Source organism: Dermacentor silvarum, chromosome 5 (genome assembly GCF_013339745.2).
Source record: "Dermacentor silvarum isolate Dsil-2018 chromosome 5, BIME_Dsil_1.4, whole genome shotgun sequence".
NCBI classification, from domain to species: domain Eukaryota; kingdom Metazoa; phylum Arthropoda; class Arachnida; order Ixodida; family Ixodidae; genus Dermacentor; species Dermacentor silvarum.
In genome coordinates this window covers 62,188,256-62,203,196 of record NC_051158.1, presented here as the reverse complement: position 1 = coordinate 62,203,196, position 14,941 = coordinate 62,188,256, and the positions used below count along the sequence as shown (strand labels likewise).

General features: G+C 44.5%; 1 long non-coding RNA gene across 1 annotated transcript; it reads right to left on the bottom strand.

Moving 5' to 3' along the window:
* Positions 1-206: 206 nt before the first annotated feature.
* LOC125945368 (uncharacterized) lies at positions 207-9,345 on the bottom strand. Its single transcript, XR_007466857.1, has 2 exons — positions 9,233-9,345; positions 207-508 (listed from the first exon to the last, which is right to left on the bottom strand). It is a non-coding gene; the product is annotated as an uncharacterized LOC125945368 (long non-coding RNA).
* Between the last annotated feature and the right edge of the window lie 5,596 nt (positions 9,346-14,941).

Here is a 14,941-nt window from a genome sequence, read left to right as displayed (position 1 = left end):
CATTTCAAAGCCGACCTGAATTGCACGCGCCAGCATAGCATGGCTTCAACACTGAGGTGGCTGCTTCCTTAAGTGCACAGAATGTCCAGGCTAGCGGATTCTTCACAGACTTACTTTTCCTGAATACGAGTACTACTAGAAAAATGAATTTCATAACACGTAGACCGCTTCAGAAAATTCCTACCTAGAAAATAAAAAAAATCTACTTACAAGTGATATCATTCAGCAGTTTATTTCAACAGTTTGGCAACACAAGAAATTCCATCTGTTGGTGCGAGTCAGTGAACTATAACCATGTTCTATGCTTTAGAAGCGGAAATGTCCTCATTTAACAATTCCTTTTTTACCAATTCATTTTTACGTTTTTCCGAAGCATCATATTGTTTGCAATTATTAAAGTGTTCCGTAAGCTCTAGCATATTTTCTTTGCATGATGAATCTAGAAGACAATTGTCTTGATTTTTCTCCATATTTTCAGCAGTTGTCCATAATAAGCAGACTTTCTCGTCTGAAAAAAAGCAAGTAGTGTGAAAATTTGCATTAACAACAATCAGCGAATTTAACAATTCTACCTCCTCTTAACACATCTTGGTCGCCAGGAGCAAATTCCCATTATGGACGGTCGCATAATCTGATTAAGAAATCTTATTATAGCGTGCAACACCGTCGTCTTAAGCTTAGGTATCACCTGCGGTAGCATTTTTACAGAAATTAATTCAATCGGACACTATAAGCGTCCATCTGATCCACGCGCAAGTCTCTAGCTCTAAAATTGCGCTATTAAGTTTTCAAGAATATTTGAATTAGTCAGAAAAAGGGCAGTGATGCTTATTTATAATTCTTAAAGTATATGCACTTGTCTTAATGCACCTATCAAATTCCCTACTTCAACTTCACCAGATAAAACAGAAAGAAGACCAACTAAAATACTTGTACTTTCATTACCCCGATAAAATCGGTGCAAGGAAAACCAGTACCTAGAGTGGCTTACTTGGCATTCTACCTAATCCACAGCAGCAATAAAAAACTAAAGTAATACTCTTGCAAAGCGCAACCATTTAAACATTTTTATCTCCTCTTACCACCAGCCAATGAAAATGCAGCTACCCAGAAACATAGTTGAATCCGCAACCATTCAGTCTTTTGTGTCAAAGCTGGCAAAATCGTATTTGTTCTCGTCATAGGAAGATTTTCTTCTTTTGGGGCCCTGAAAACATATGCTTGCGTTGTGTTCGACTGACGCCTAATCCAAGGCATCTTCAGCGTCTACCACGTGCAGAGGTAATGGTACCAGGTAGTTGGCGAAAGTTTGAGGAGTGGCGGAAGGTGGGAGCGTCATGCAGCTGCGCAAGAACTTCTACCCGAAGATGTTGAGGTGGGACAAGCAATATTTCCGGGCCTTCAGGGCGAAAATTCTGGTGGTACAGAACGCCGTCCCGAAGTACGAATGTGCTGATGGCGGGTTGGGGATGCAAAGAAGCTACCCGATCGATAAGGAGACATGGAGAGTCGTCACGAGATTGTTCATTGCGAATGACGCGCAAGTCTGAAATGACTAGGACGGAAGCATCCGTGACGTTGGCATCATGGTCTGGACTGTCGACCGGCTGACGGGAGAGACAGTCGGCGTCCTTGTGTAAACGGGCAGATTTGTACAAAACAGTAAAGTGTATTCTTGTAGCCGCAGCGCCCACCAACGTAGTCGTCCAGTCGCATCTTTCAGCGATGAGAGCCAGCACAGGGCGTGGTTTTCAGTGATAACGAAAAATGGGCGGCCAAATAATTAAGGGCGGAACTTGGCCACTGTCCAAACCAACGCCAGGCACTCGCGTTCTGTGGTAGAAAACTTCCGCTTTGTGGTCGAGAGAAGGCGGCTTGTATATGCAATGACACGCTGTGCATTGTTCTGCTGCTGAACGAGAACAGCTCCTATGCCATGGCCACTGGCGTCTGTGTGAAGTTCAGTAGCAGCAGATGGGTCGTAGTGAGCCAGCAAAGGTGGAGCCGTTAGCAAGCAGACGAGGGTGGTGAAGGCTTCAGCTTGCGCAGGTCCCCATAAGAAGGAAGCGTTTTTTTTTTGAGGAGGTCAGTCAGCGGGCGAGCGGTGTCGGCAAAGTTCTTGATCCTAGTTGAAAAATACACTAGACAGTTTGGTTTGTTCTGGTGTTTTCTAGCGTATACACCAGCACGGTATGATGTGTTCTGGTGTGCACACCATCACGGTCTGATGTGTCCTGGTGTGTACTCCAGCATGGTATGATGATTCATGGTCTGCACACTAACATGGTCTGATGTGCTGTGATGTGCTCGAAGGAGTGGCCTGGTGTGTTCTGGTGTGCACACCAAGATGCTTTATTGCTACCTGGTGTGCACACTACAGTATAGTATTAATTGGTGTGCACATCACTGTGGTGTGACACTGTCTGGCATGCAGTCCATTGTGTTTTGGTGTAAACATAGTTTTTGCACACTATACAATTGCCTTAGTTTATAAAGGTAATTTCTGCTTTTCGTAAGGTTAGGGTATTTTACAGCGAAGACATCTATGACCAGGATCTGGAAAAAAAAGTATCCGAGATGTTGACAAAAACAAGTGGGCCGATCCTGATGATAGTGCGGAAAGGGTCCAAGCTCAATGGCATATACTGCTGTCATGTGGGCCGGTCCTGGTGATAGTGCAGAAAGGGTCCAAGCTCAATGGCATATATACCACTTTCATGTGGGCCGGTCCTGGTGATTGTGCAGAAAGGGTCCAAGCTCAATGGTGATACCCATGTGAGCTCAGGGACCTGTAATGCACCCTTGAACTACCCTTGTCACACTTGGGGCCAAGAGAAACAAAAACAATGCGCTGGAGCGATGAACACTGCTGCCCAGACACTAGTCTACAACAATGTGTGTCGAAAGATGAGTGCTAAAATGTAATAGTCTACCAACCAATAGCTGTGTCTCGTTCTCTCTTGACATAGCCATTTCCCTAGAAACATCATCAGTTGCCCCTTAAACTTGGTATGCGTAAGACCCGTGTGGCTCACTCTGAAGAGGAAGAGTGCGCTCAACAGCGTGAATTGATGCAAAAGCGACGAGAAGCCGAACGCGCAGCAGCCCAATGCGCTGCGGCCGATGGTGCAAGGTGGTGTGAATATAGTTGCCTAAACTCGCTTTCACTTCCACATTCCGCATATGGCATGCGGCGACGCAACGAAGTTATGTGTTTCAACCATTTAACGTAACCACCAAAAAATTTAATATAATTACAGAAAACCAACAGCTTCGCTGGTCTTCCATCTTCAGATAGCGGAAGGGCTCTTAGTTTTTTAATGCTAAAGTGGCTGTTTCAAATCAGCACAGCCATCAGACTGATTTTTTTGTTTTATTTAGTTCAACATACTTTACAAATTTAGCAAAGCAAAAAAAAGCAAGAAGAACACAAGGTGCAACGCAAGATCAGCAGTTAAAATATACAAGAGGAATTCAGCACGTGACAAATAGCGAACTTGACCGGGTAATGTATTACAACTATTTAAATGTCTCCGTGCGGTGATGTGAAGGAGACATATTCAGTTACGATGGTTTTAAGTGGATATGGGTCTAGCAGTTCTGCTGAAGCTGTTGAGTAAAGGAAATTGTGAAGAGTTATTTGAAGCATGAAAAAGCTTCAATGGTTCAATGTGGCGACATGAAGAGTGAGTGGCAAGCTGAACATTTCAAAGATACATTGTTCGGTGGTTATTTTTGTCTCGTAACATCAATACGTAGTTGGGCGCAACCCGACACAATATGCGAGTATTCTGGTTAATATAGCAGGCGTCACAGAGGCCAGAATAACTTCACATGTATGCAGGTGGCGCTGTTGGTTTTCCTCCGTCTGCATGGGAAGGGCGGAAATAGAGAATCGGCCATCGATTACTGTCTGATGACTGAAGAAATTTATAAGTTGAAAGAAATGGTATTTGACGAGGAAGCATATAGCAACACAGGGAGTGACCATAAACTCGTCATTTTGAAAATGGGATATGTAGTTGGGTTAAGAGAGCAAGGCACGAAGAACGAGCGGTTCAAATTTGAACGCTGAACAAATAGCAAATATAGCCACAAAAGTCGAGAAAGAACTTGACAAATGGCCAAGCAAGGAGTGAGAATATAGTGAGCTTGTAATGTAATGACGATGGAATTGAGGAAAGAGAAGTAACATGCTCGTTGTAAAGGAAAAGGGAAGAAGGTTAACGCTGGTGGAACAGGGAGATACGGAAGGCGATCGGCGAACGAAAGAAAGCACCACGAGAACACGGGCAGACAAAAAATGGGAAACACTCCACGGAAAAAAAAACATGGTTCAAATAATAGTTCAAGCAAATATTAAAGGTGAAAGTGAACGTTGGTAGTTAGAAATACGTGAGAAAAGTATATTCGCACATTGAATATTTTGGAACCAGATTAACTTATTAGGCAGGAAGTCGTGAACAGTACAACAAAATATCAGTGACGAAGATGGAGACAAACTAGGAGGGGATGCGGCATTAAATTACGTTCGAAAAATAACAGCCGAATCATTTAAGGACAATGGCCAGGCAGTTTCTGAGAAAAAAAGAGAATGAACGAGAACCCGACGGAAAAGGAGTTGGTGCTGAGTTATTTAAACTGGAACAAAGCTGAAGAGGAAATTGCTAAACGCGCAGCCACAGGTTAATACGAGGTTCCCTTTAGGCTGATTAATGAGGCAGGACAAAAAGTAAGGACGCTCATTGAATAGCAGTAGAAAAATGCTTACAAGATAGGTGAATACCAGACATTTGGCGACAAAGTAGAATGAATTTAATTTATAATTGTAAGGGGGAAAAGTTATAATTCACTCGTATAGACCGTTGACTATCACATCTTTAATATACAGGATAGCAATGCACGCGATTAAATTGCAGCTGAAAGCATGGGCAGTGAATAATGGCATTTTGGAATAACCTCAGAATGATTTCACAATCGGTAGGCGTATGGATGATAACGTATTTGTCGTGTATTGAGATATCCAGAGAAGAAATTAGACCTCTATATGTGACTTTTTCAGACATTGCCGGAGCCTATGACAACGTAGATCGCAACATTTTGAGGGATATTCTGGAAAGGGAAGGTATAGGCAACGACCATATACAGCAATTGAGGGCGATTTACCGAGACCATACGGTTTGCATTTAATGGGAAGGGATGAGCAGCGAGGATAAAGTTGATATGAACAATGGACTGAGACAGGGTTGCCCTTTATCCCCGCTGCTGTTTATGATGTACATTGTAAGTATGGAAAGGGCGCTAGGAGGAATCAATATCGGGTTTAACCGCTCATACAAACAAGCCGGCACAATAGTTGAGCAGCAGCTTCCGGGTGTATTTTATCCGGACGACATTGTGTCGCTTGCTAAACAAGCTAAGTGATATGCAACGTCTGGCTGATATCTGTGGATTAGAATGTGAGAATTTAGGATTAAATTTTCGCGTTAAAGAACACGTTTTATGGTATTCAATAAAAACAGTGAACAGATAGTGTTCATACAGGGCCACGAAATACCTTGGGTAAAAGAATACAAATACATTGGTATATGGATAAACTAAGGTGATATATATCTGTAGACACAGGAAAAAAACAATCATAGCATTGTTTGCGTGAAGTCAGGGGTACAATCAGGACTCGTTGGCAACCAAAGTTCAGTGGGACGCCTCGCGTTATGTGCTCACGGAAATGCTTAATGAAGCTGTGCCGGCTGATATGGGCTGGACAAATTTTGAAGTAAGGGATGCTCAGAGTAAAATTGGTTTTGAAGAACGACTGAGGAATATGGAAGAAAGTAGATAGAGTGCAAGAGGTGTTCAGGTGTTTGTACAGGCAAAACATTGGCTCACAGTGGAGGAAAAGATCTAGGAAGCTTAGCAGCGAGTATGCGACCGGTATGGTCGGCAACACGGCAACAAAGAACATCAGACGCAAAGTGAGGGAGGCTGAGACAATGTCTTGAGTGGCGTCAATGGAAAAGAAACCTGCTATGACTAATCACACAAAAGGAAAAAAACGAAATCAAGAAAGTAACAATTTATGATAACTCAAAGGGAAGCTCCTTACTTTTCGAAGCGAGATCAAGATGCCTTAGAACGCGTAGTTATAAAGCGAGGTACACCAAGGACGAAGATGCATGTGCTTGCTGTGGTAAAGCTTGAGAAACGGTGGAACAGTTCTATTGGAATGTGAAGAAATCTGCCCAGCTGCAAGTGTAGGCTCCCTTGACCTCCTTGAAGCCCTTGGGTTCATGGATAGGAGGGATACAGTAAACATGTCCTCTATAGAGATTATTAAGACGCGGTGGGAGGTTTGGTGGCAGAAAAGTAGAGAAACACACAAACAATGGAGATGCGCAGAAACAGAGTTCGCAGTAATGGTTCAAAAAGTTTGATGCTTGGAATTCTTTGTATTTGTGTGTTTTCTCAAAATAAAGGTAGGACATTAGGCAAAATAATAACAAGAGCTGATAATAACAAGAATCCCGTTTCAAAGAGGACGGTCATAGCATCCATTAATCCATCCATCCATCCATCCATCCATCCATCCATCCATCCGTCTTCACCATGCCGGTCGTTTGTGCGCGTAGCGATGATGCATTTGCTTGATCGTGTGTTTTTGTGTTTGCTGTAATAAATTGGGACGCAGTTAGCGTGCACAGAAGTGCCACAAAATAGTTTGTGTCTCGATGCAAACTCTTCGTATGCGCAGCGCGCCAGGCAAATGTGGACCAATGATTTTATGCCGTGGAGTGCGCTGCCTTTGTCTCGTTGTTGTGGAAAGTGAGTGGACGTCGCAAAGAAATAATGCGTTCACACACTTCGTCTAGCGGTGCTGCCATTGTTGGACGCATTCCGAGAAGGCCTCTTTCCGAATGGAGTTTAGCTCAGCTGTTGTTGTTGCAGTCCTTTCAATGTCCTCTTAATTTTGGGAAACAGCCAGAAGTCGCAGGGGGCTGTATCGGGAGAGTAAGAAGCCTGTTGAACTACAGGAGTCTGGTTTTTCGAAAAACGAAGTCTGAATCAAGTGCGATGAATGTAGGAGCAATCTCGTGATGGATGCGCCAATTTCCTGTTGACCACAACTCCGGTCTCTTGCGCCGCACAGCATCACCTAGGCGACAGAGGACATCCCTGTACTACTCTTTGGTGATTGTTTGACCCTGTAGTGCATACTCGTGGGTACCACACCGCGGGAGTCAAAGAAAGCAGTCAGCATCGCTTTGACGTTCCTGCGCACTTGACGGGCCTTCTTTGGTCTTGGTGACGTGGAATGCTTCCACTGTGACGACTGTGGTTTGGTTTCCGGGTCATACCCGTACACCCAACATAATCACTTGTCGTCACCAGTGATTATGTTGTTCATGAAGTCGGGGTGACTGTTCGTAGAATCCAGCGTGTCCTGTGAGACTTCGTCACACGAAGTTGCTTTTGCTCCAACGTGAGAAGCTTCGGCACGAATTTTGCCGCAACTCTCTTCATGACCAAATCTTCGGTCATAATAGAATGTGCAGAAAATGTGCTGATGCCCACCTCTTCCGCAATTTCTCGGATAGTCACATGATGGTCCCGCATCACCACGGTGTTCACTTCGGCAAGACCTGGTCATTTCGGCATGTTGAGGGCTGACCGGAGCGTGGCTCCCTCTCCACCGATGCGCGGCCGTCTTTAAACCGGCTGTGCCACTACTTAATCTGTGTGCTGCTTATAGCATCGTCACCGAAAGCCGTCTGAATCTTCCGAATGATTTCCACTTGGCTCTCGCCCAGTTTCTGGCAAAATTTGATGCAGTAGCGCTGCTCCAGTCGCTCCGTCATTTTCCTTGCAATAAAAAAACCGACGAGAGCACCGCGCTCTACGTCACTCAAACGCTGCGTCCCAGCGACTGACGCTATCGGCAGGCAGTAAAAAATTCGCACATGCGCACGAAGGTTCAAGGCCGGCTGATGCAAGCGCATTTGTTTCATATCCATCAGGTGTTCGCAAAAATAAGGTCAGATAATTTCTTGACAGACCTCATATACAGAAGGACCACGTGAACACGCGCCTGCAAAATTGCTCTAAAGCGTGCATTCAGCGTCGACGATGCCCAGGCCTGAAAGAAGCGCTGAGCTGAACAGGAGCGTCTTCGTTATGCAGCGAAACGTGGTGCAGACCGCGAATCTATGCTGGCTCGAAGACGTGAGGCAAGGCATGAAAGACGACGAGCGTCGTGAGCACCACGGGCAGAAGCGACAAGCAGAATAATAATTAACTTCAACCTAAGCAAACAACATACAAAGCTTCGCTCACATTGATTCCCAAAGTGCGTAGGATCCGCATATTTTTTATATTGAACCATGTTTGTCAAGACTGGTGCACTATTTTAGGTGCAGTAAATGATGATTGTTTTTGCTCCGCCGTTGCACGAAGCTACTCGTCCAGTTGACGAGAAGTAGGGTAGCTTTCATAAGTGTTTGCAAGAATAATGCAAAAGGAATATAGCTGTTCAGGATAACTAAATTAAATTATTAATCTGTGACGAACAGTAAGTGCTTAGTTCTTCCCCACCCTTTATCTACAGCTTGCGCGGTTCCTAATGCTCACTAGTTTTGTATTGGTCACTGAATTAGTTAAACCAAGCGAATTTGGTATCGGAGGTAATGATTGCAAATATATCTATCCAAACAAACCGCTGCAGTCTTCAATAAAATTTTCATATTTGTCCCATTTATTTACATTAGGAAAGTTACAGTTCCTTCGCACCTTTCAGCTTAATTACACCTAGGAATTGGCAGGTCACTGCAAGCTGGAAAGCTCCGGGTGCATGCCTTGCTGAACCTAGTCTCTCAGAAGGCGTCCTACGATCATAATCACTCAGGTAGTGCTGAATGATTGCCAATCGCCCCCTGCATCCAAGTATTGCTCGCCTACCATCGTTGTGAACACAACCAATAAAATTTCGGATGCTGGTCATTCATATGTGTGCCAAATTGAAGAAAGTACACGCTCTATTTATATTAGCATGGATCTGGAAGTAATTACATTACATTATCGAAACCTTTCATTCCTTATAAATTACACTTCGTTTTCAACATGTCACGTAGAGAGTAGTGGTATTAACACAGAAGAAACAAATACTTGTGCAGTGTTACCAGTTTCACATTAAACAGGACAGACGGTTTCAAAGGGGCATCCAGGAAATAGTACTTACCATCACTTCTACTGGGAAGTTCCACAAGTAAGCAATTAGCATTAGCTTGGCGAACCAAAAATTCTCCACGTATATATAATGGTCTATCATTTATGTGGCTTGCACCACTGCCTGAAAATTAGAGGCGTTTTAGCACTATCCTTCTGAATGCAAATAAAAGCCCACATGACGAAATGTCACTACAATTTTATAAGCACGTGCCTGTGCCATCATCTGACAGCATCACTTGTAAATATGCCTTGCATTCTGCTTCCTACAAGAATAAAAAATTAAGATTTGTTTGCTAAAGCCCTGAACATGGCACTCTATATCTTGACTTCAACACACACTGTGTTACATAGGAACGCGAATGATGGCGATAATTTATTCGCATGTCTTTTAAAACGAGGCGGTGACAAATAGTCACCTAGCCAGCTTCAGTTAATCAGGTATGCTATACATGCTTTTCATTCCAGCATAATTGTATACATCCACTTGATCTTGTACTTGTACCTTGCACCGCTACCTATGCCTGTAACGAATCCGGTCATAGTAATCTCTTTCCAGCTTTTTTTCCCATCAATACTCTAACCTTCTCCTGCTAATCTCTACTGTTGACTAGTTGATCCTTCCGTTTCTTTTAAATCCAACCGTTTCTGTAATGTGTAGTTTACCGGTGGTTCTCACTGAGTGAATTGCTTCATATGCCGATGTGCTGAGTGGTCTCTGGATTTTCATTGCAGCAGACGCATGCCATTTATTGTTGCGAATATTTGCTATGGTATGTGCTGTATATTTAGTTCTTGTTTCTGAATCAATGTGAACCCCGCGAGGGGACTAAAATTATCGATACGGTATATTTGTGCGCGGCAAAGGAGCTTTCAATACTGGGTCACAAAGTTACGCCCAACGGCATCATTCCCGAACCAGGGAAGGTAGCATCCATCAAAAACATCCCTGCTCCCGCAGATGCTGCCAGCCTTCGATCCTTTCTTGGGTTAGTGGAATATTATGGCAAGTTCATTCCTAAAATGTCGACATCGTCGAGCCTATGCGGTCACTTCAGCGCAAGAACGTGCCCTTTGTTTGGTCTGAGAACGTTGGTGCCAGCTTCCGAAAGGTCAAGTCCATGCTAGATACCACTGCAGTACTCCGGATGTTCCGCGCATCACTTCCAGTCGTTGTCGCCACAGATGCATCAGACTGCGGACTCGGAGTGGTTCTTCAGCAAATCCATGGATACGAAGTATGGACTGTAACGTTTGCTCCAAGGACTCTGTCTTCAGCAGAGAGAAAGTATGCTGTTGGAGAACGCGAAGCACTCACGTGTGTCTGGGCGATCGAGCAATGGCATACGTATCTTTCGGGGCGCCATTTCACATAGTGCATATATCACCAGGCTCTGGTATCTCTACTTTCAAGTCAAGGCACCGTTAGACGACCATTTCCTATAGCGCGCTCGGCAGAGCGACTTCTCCGGTATAACTATACGGTAAAATACCAAGTCGCCGACGTTCAGTCCCGTCCCCAGTTTCGTTACCAGAGGAGGAAACTCCGACAGACGAAGTTGTAGCATTCATTAAAGCACCATCTTGCATCGCCAGAGACCAATGCCAGCAGCGTTTCGCTGAAGACAGCACGTTACAGCAAGTCATTTTCCACGTTCAGTCATCGCGGCCTTCGTACAAATCACTTCGCGTTGAAGGTTGAACTAAAGCCATACCATAAGGTGGGGGTCAATAATTGTCCATAGTTGACGATTCGTTTCTCCGCTGGGAGCGTCTTATTCTTCCAGCATAACTGACACCACAAGTGGCCAGCTTAGCACACGAGGATGACACCCGAATTATCAGGACGAAGGCACGTCTACGAGAACGGTTCTGGTGACCAGGCATAAATCGGCAAGTTTAGCTCGAAATTCAGACCTGCAGCATCTGTCTTGCAGTAGACAAGAGCGCCAAGGTAACTGCTACTCCAGTGCACCCGATAGCATTCACAGAGGGCTCTTGTCGAAGGGTAGCACTCGATATTGTTGCTCCCTGAGGCGAGCCCCGCACGAGTGTCGATATGCGATTGCACTGGTAGATTATTTTTCAAAGTGCCACGAAGTGCACTTCAAAACCGACGTCTCCACAGGTACAGTGAGCGAATGTTTGCTCTGTGTATTTTCCCGAGAAGGTTTCCTTTGTAACAATAGCCCACAGTTAGAGTTTGATCACTTTCTAAACGAGTATGGCATCTGCCTTGTGTACACTTTGTATTATCCGCAAGTGAACGGGGAAATTCAACGTCTTAACCGAGTTTTCGAGTCATATGTTAAAGTGGCAGCTTCAGAGCAGTGACCGCTTCGTCAAGCAGTAGTTGAGTATTTCGGGATTTGCCGCTGCACTCCGCATGCTACCACTGGGATCATCCCTGCATTACTGCTCCAAGGGCGCGTACCGAGGACAAGACCTGATGTCGTAGGATACCCGTCGCCTGCCCTTTAAGCTATCCAAACTGGGAACTTGAGCGCTTGTGCCAGCGCGTAAACAGGCAGCCGCACTATAGCCATAAACATAGAAAGTCGTAGGTCCGCGAAAGAGACCACTGTGAAAGTTGGCGACATGGTTCGAGTGAAGAAGCCAGCCATTTAACGAATTAAGTAACTAATAAACATGGGCAGTCGTAATTTCTTCTCGACGATGACAAGATATGGAATGTGTCCAAGCTGTCGAAGGCCACAGCGGCAACTTTAGCTGCGCTTCAATTATGGAACCCCAATGAGAGAGTTCATGTTCAGCACGGGTCTCCCCCCATGGTCCTGATTACTCATACAAGTCCTCCATTCTTTGGGCTCTCGGCTCCCCGCCATCAGCTCAGAGTCTCAAGACACATCTGGTATGGGGTCTCCAACGCCGGGCCTCGATTCCTCGACTCCCCGCTACTCCCCGCCTCGACACCCCGTCTCCAGACACAACTGCGACGCCGTCTCCAACGCCTAAGCATCCGCGTCGTGTGTTGCCACCTCGTAACAAGTGACCGTCTGATCGATATTGCTACATGTAGTGCATCTAATAGGACGAACAGTGCATGAAGGACCCGTCACGTGATTATCTTCTGGAACTTTAGTGTTTTATGTGATAATGTGCATTTTCGCATTGTAATTATTTTAGGATTACGAAATGAGTACTAATTCGCTAAATTACTAACCTCAATATAAAAGGGAGGAAATATATTGCATATTTATTTCTTAGTTGTGCTTCGATGTGAACCCCCGCCAGGGGGTTACATTTATCTATACATACGTGTGTGTTTATTAAATAAAACTAGATTTTGTTTCCTGCCTTGACTTTCATGGTTCCCACCATTCAAGAGCGGCTCACGCCGACACCACAGTATGTTTTTGACATTAGGAAATTGTCCTTAGCCTCAATTAGCAAGGCACTACCCTTCGTGTTATCCTACAGATTTTGTCTTCAAATTTCTTTCTTCCCATTTTTGTAAATCTCCATGGTCTATTGTTATTGTGTCTCCGTTTTTTTTTCTTCTAATTCGCTGTACGTATTTTCTTACTTTCTTCATTGTGACTCCTAGTCGTCTATCTACACTTACAATTTCCCTGTAAAGTCAGAAAAAGCTCCCTTACCACCACCCCTAGGATTTATTTTCACTTGCTCACGGCAACGTGCACTTCAGAGCACAACCCGTCTTTAACAGCACTGTCGCAGAAAATCGTGCATCGAAGTGCGTAAAGGCCACACGGCGGACCAAGCTAGCGGGCAGATCGGTCACGTGATGCGACGTCACGGTCCGTCGTGGTCCGGTCTGCCGCAGAGCACATCTAGACGGCCGACCGCCATAGCAGACAACAGAGCGGACTCGGCCGCAGGGCTCTCGACTCAACAAACTCGCGAACTCATACCAACACAAGAGGGCATAGTTTTGGAAAAATATCTGCTGCACGCATTTGTAGGCGAGAGGCGGAATGGCGGATATGAATCGACTGGCTTTTGCTGAGCCGAAAACTTTGGATTTTACTGTGTTGCCAAACAACATTCATTGACTATGCTAAAATCGCTGTGGTCTGCGTGCGGTCCGCCGCCTAAACTGAAGAGGGAAAAGCCTCGGGAAATTGTTGGACCGCGAGGTCCGCAGTCTTGCACGGACCAACGGCAGTCCGCACGAACTGGTGACGTCCTATCACGTGATGCGCGGACCGCGGTCCACCAGATCGATTTGGTCCGTCATGTGGATCGGGCTTAAAGCTGCTGCAACCCTTACATGACGAGAGTGACAGCGCACCTGCAGGTATTTCACAGCCCGCAACAGACAATACTGTAGCTGGTGAGGACGGCCTTCCTTGCTCTGCATAGAACAACTTATTTTTCAGACGACTCCTCTACTAAAAAAAACAGTTTGTTTTCAAACTGGTTTTATCAAACAGGATTATGGAACGGGACCCTCGTTGAACCTGTTTACTCCAGTCCAGTTTACCCCCGTTTAAACCTATTTAGTCCAGCCCAGTTTTCCCCATTTGAACCCGTTTAGCCCAGTCCAGTTTGTCCCCATTTAGTCCAGTCCCGTTTTATCCCGTTCAGTCCCGTCGTGTTTACCCCTGTTCGACCCTATTTATTTCCCTATTTGAACCAGGTTCACTTGGAATGGTGTGATGTCACTTCATATAATTCACTCATTAAATCTATTTGGTGCACTAATGGACTTGAGATCAGTCTTGAAGACAAGAAGATCTGCATTATGTGGGCTCTAAGAATGCCACTGTCACATATAGGCTTGCTTAGTACATTGCCCAGTACAAATATGAACAGAATTTTGGGCATAAATTTATTCACGCAACCAACGCTGATGTGATACATTACGAACGAGTTTTCTATGACCTATGAGTGTGTTCACCATGTATGACCTACAAAAGTATGCATCCTGAAAAAGATTGCTAGCTCATTTCCATATGTACTACAAGTACCCAAATGTAATTCTTGCAGGTATATTGATCACTTGTACTCATCTTACTGCAGGGTTGTGTTGCTGTAATGGTTTGTTCACAAATGAACAGAAAAGCTTAATTTAAAAAGGGAAAATGTCAGGTGAAGATTACTTTTAAAAGAAAGACATAAGTATACTTTACGTATGTTTTCTGCACCCCCATTGAAACTTTCATTAATACTGAAGTCCTCCGATTTTAAGAAAGGGCCTGTCATACATCTCGCAACCATTGTTTATTGGACCTTCTAATGATACTTCGATACACCCAGACTGCTGACAGAACACCAGTGGGATGTGTTGCTTTGGTGAGAGTTTGCAGGGCACCTAAAAAGTAAAGAAAAGCCAACAACTTCTCACTTATGCAATAGGTTCACACATAGCCAAAAATAGTTTGGCCTATGTTCACACAGATAAGAATGGGCAAGCATTCAGCACATAGGAGATACTGAACAAATCTTGTTAAAAGGTGACTGGTTTCTGGCAATTTGCCAATGCATTACTGTGGGGAACATGCATTACTCCGGTACACTAAACTGTCACAATTACCAGGCCACTGAAACAAGTGTTAAATCAAAAAGACATAAGTTATTTGACTGACAATATTTACTAGTATTGAAGCAACAGGAGTAGTACAAGCATAAAATGCACATTTAAAAAGCCGCACGGACACGTCAAGGTAATAAATTACTGAGAAACTACCTTTCTGCCAGCAAAGTAAATACCGTGCTGGAATAGTGGCTTTGTCAT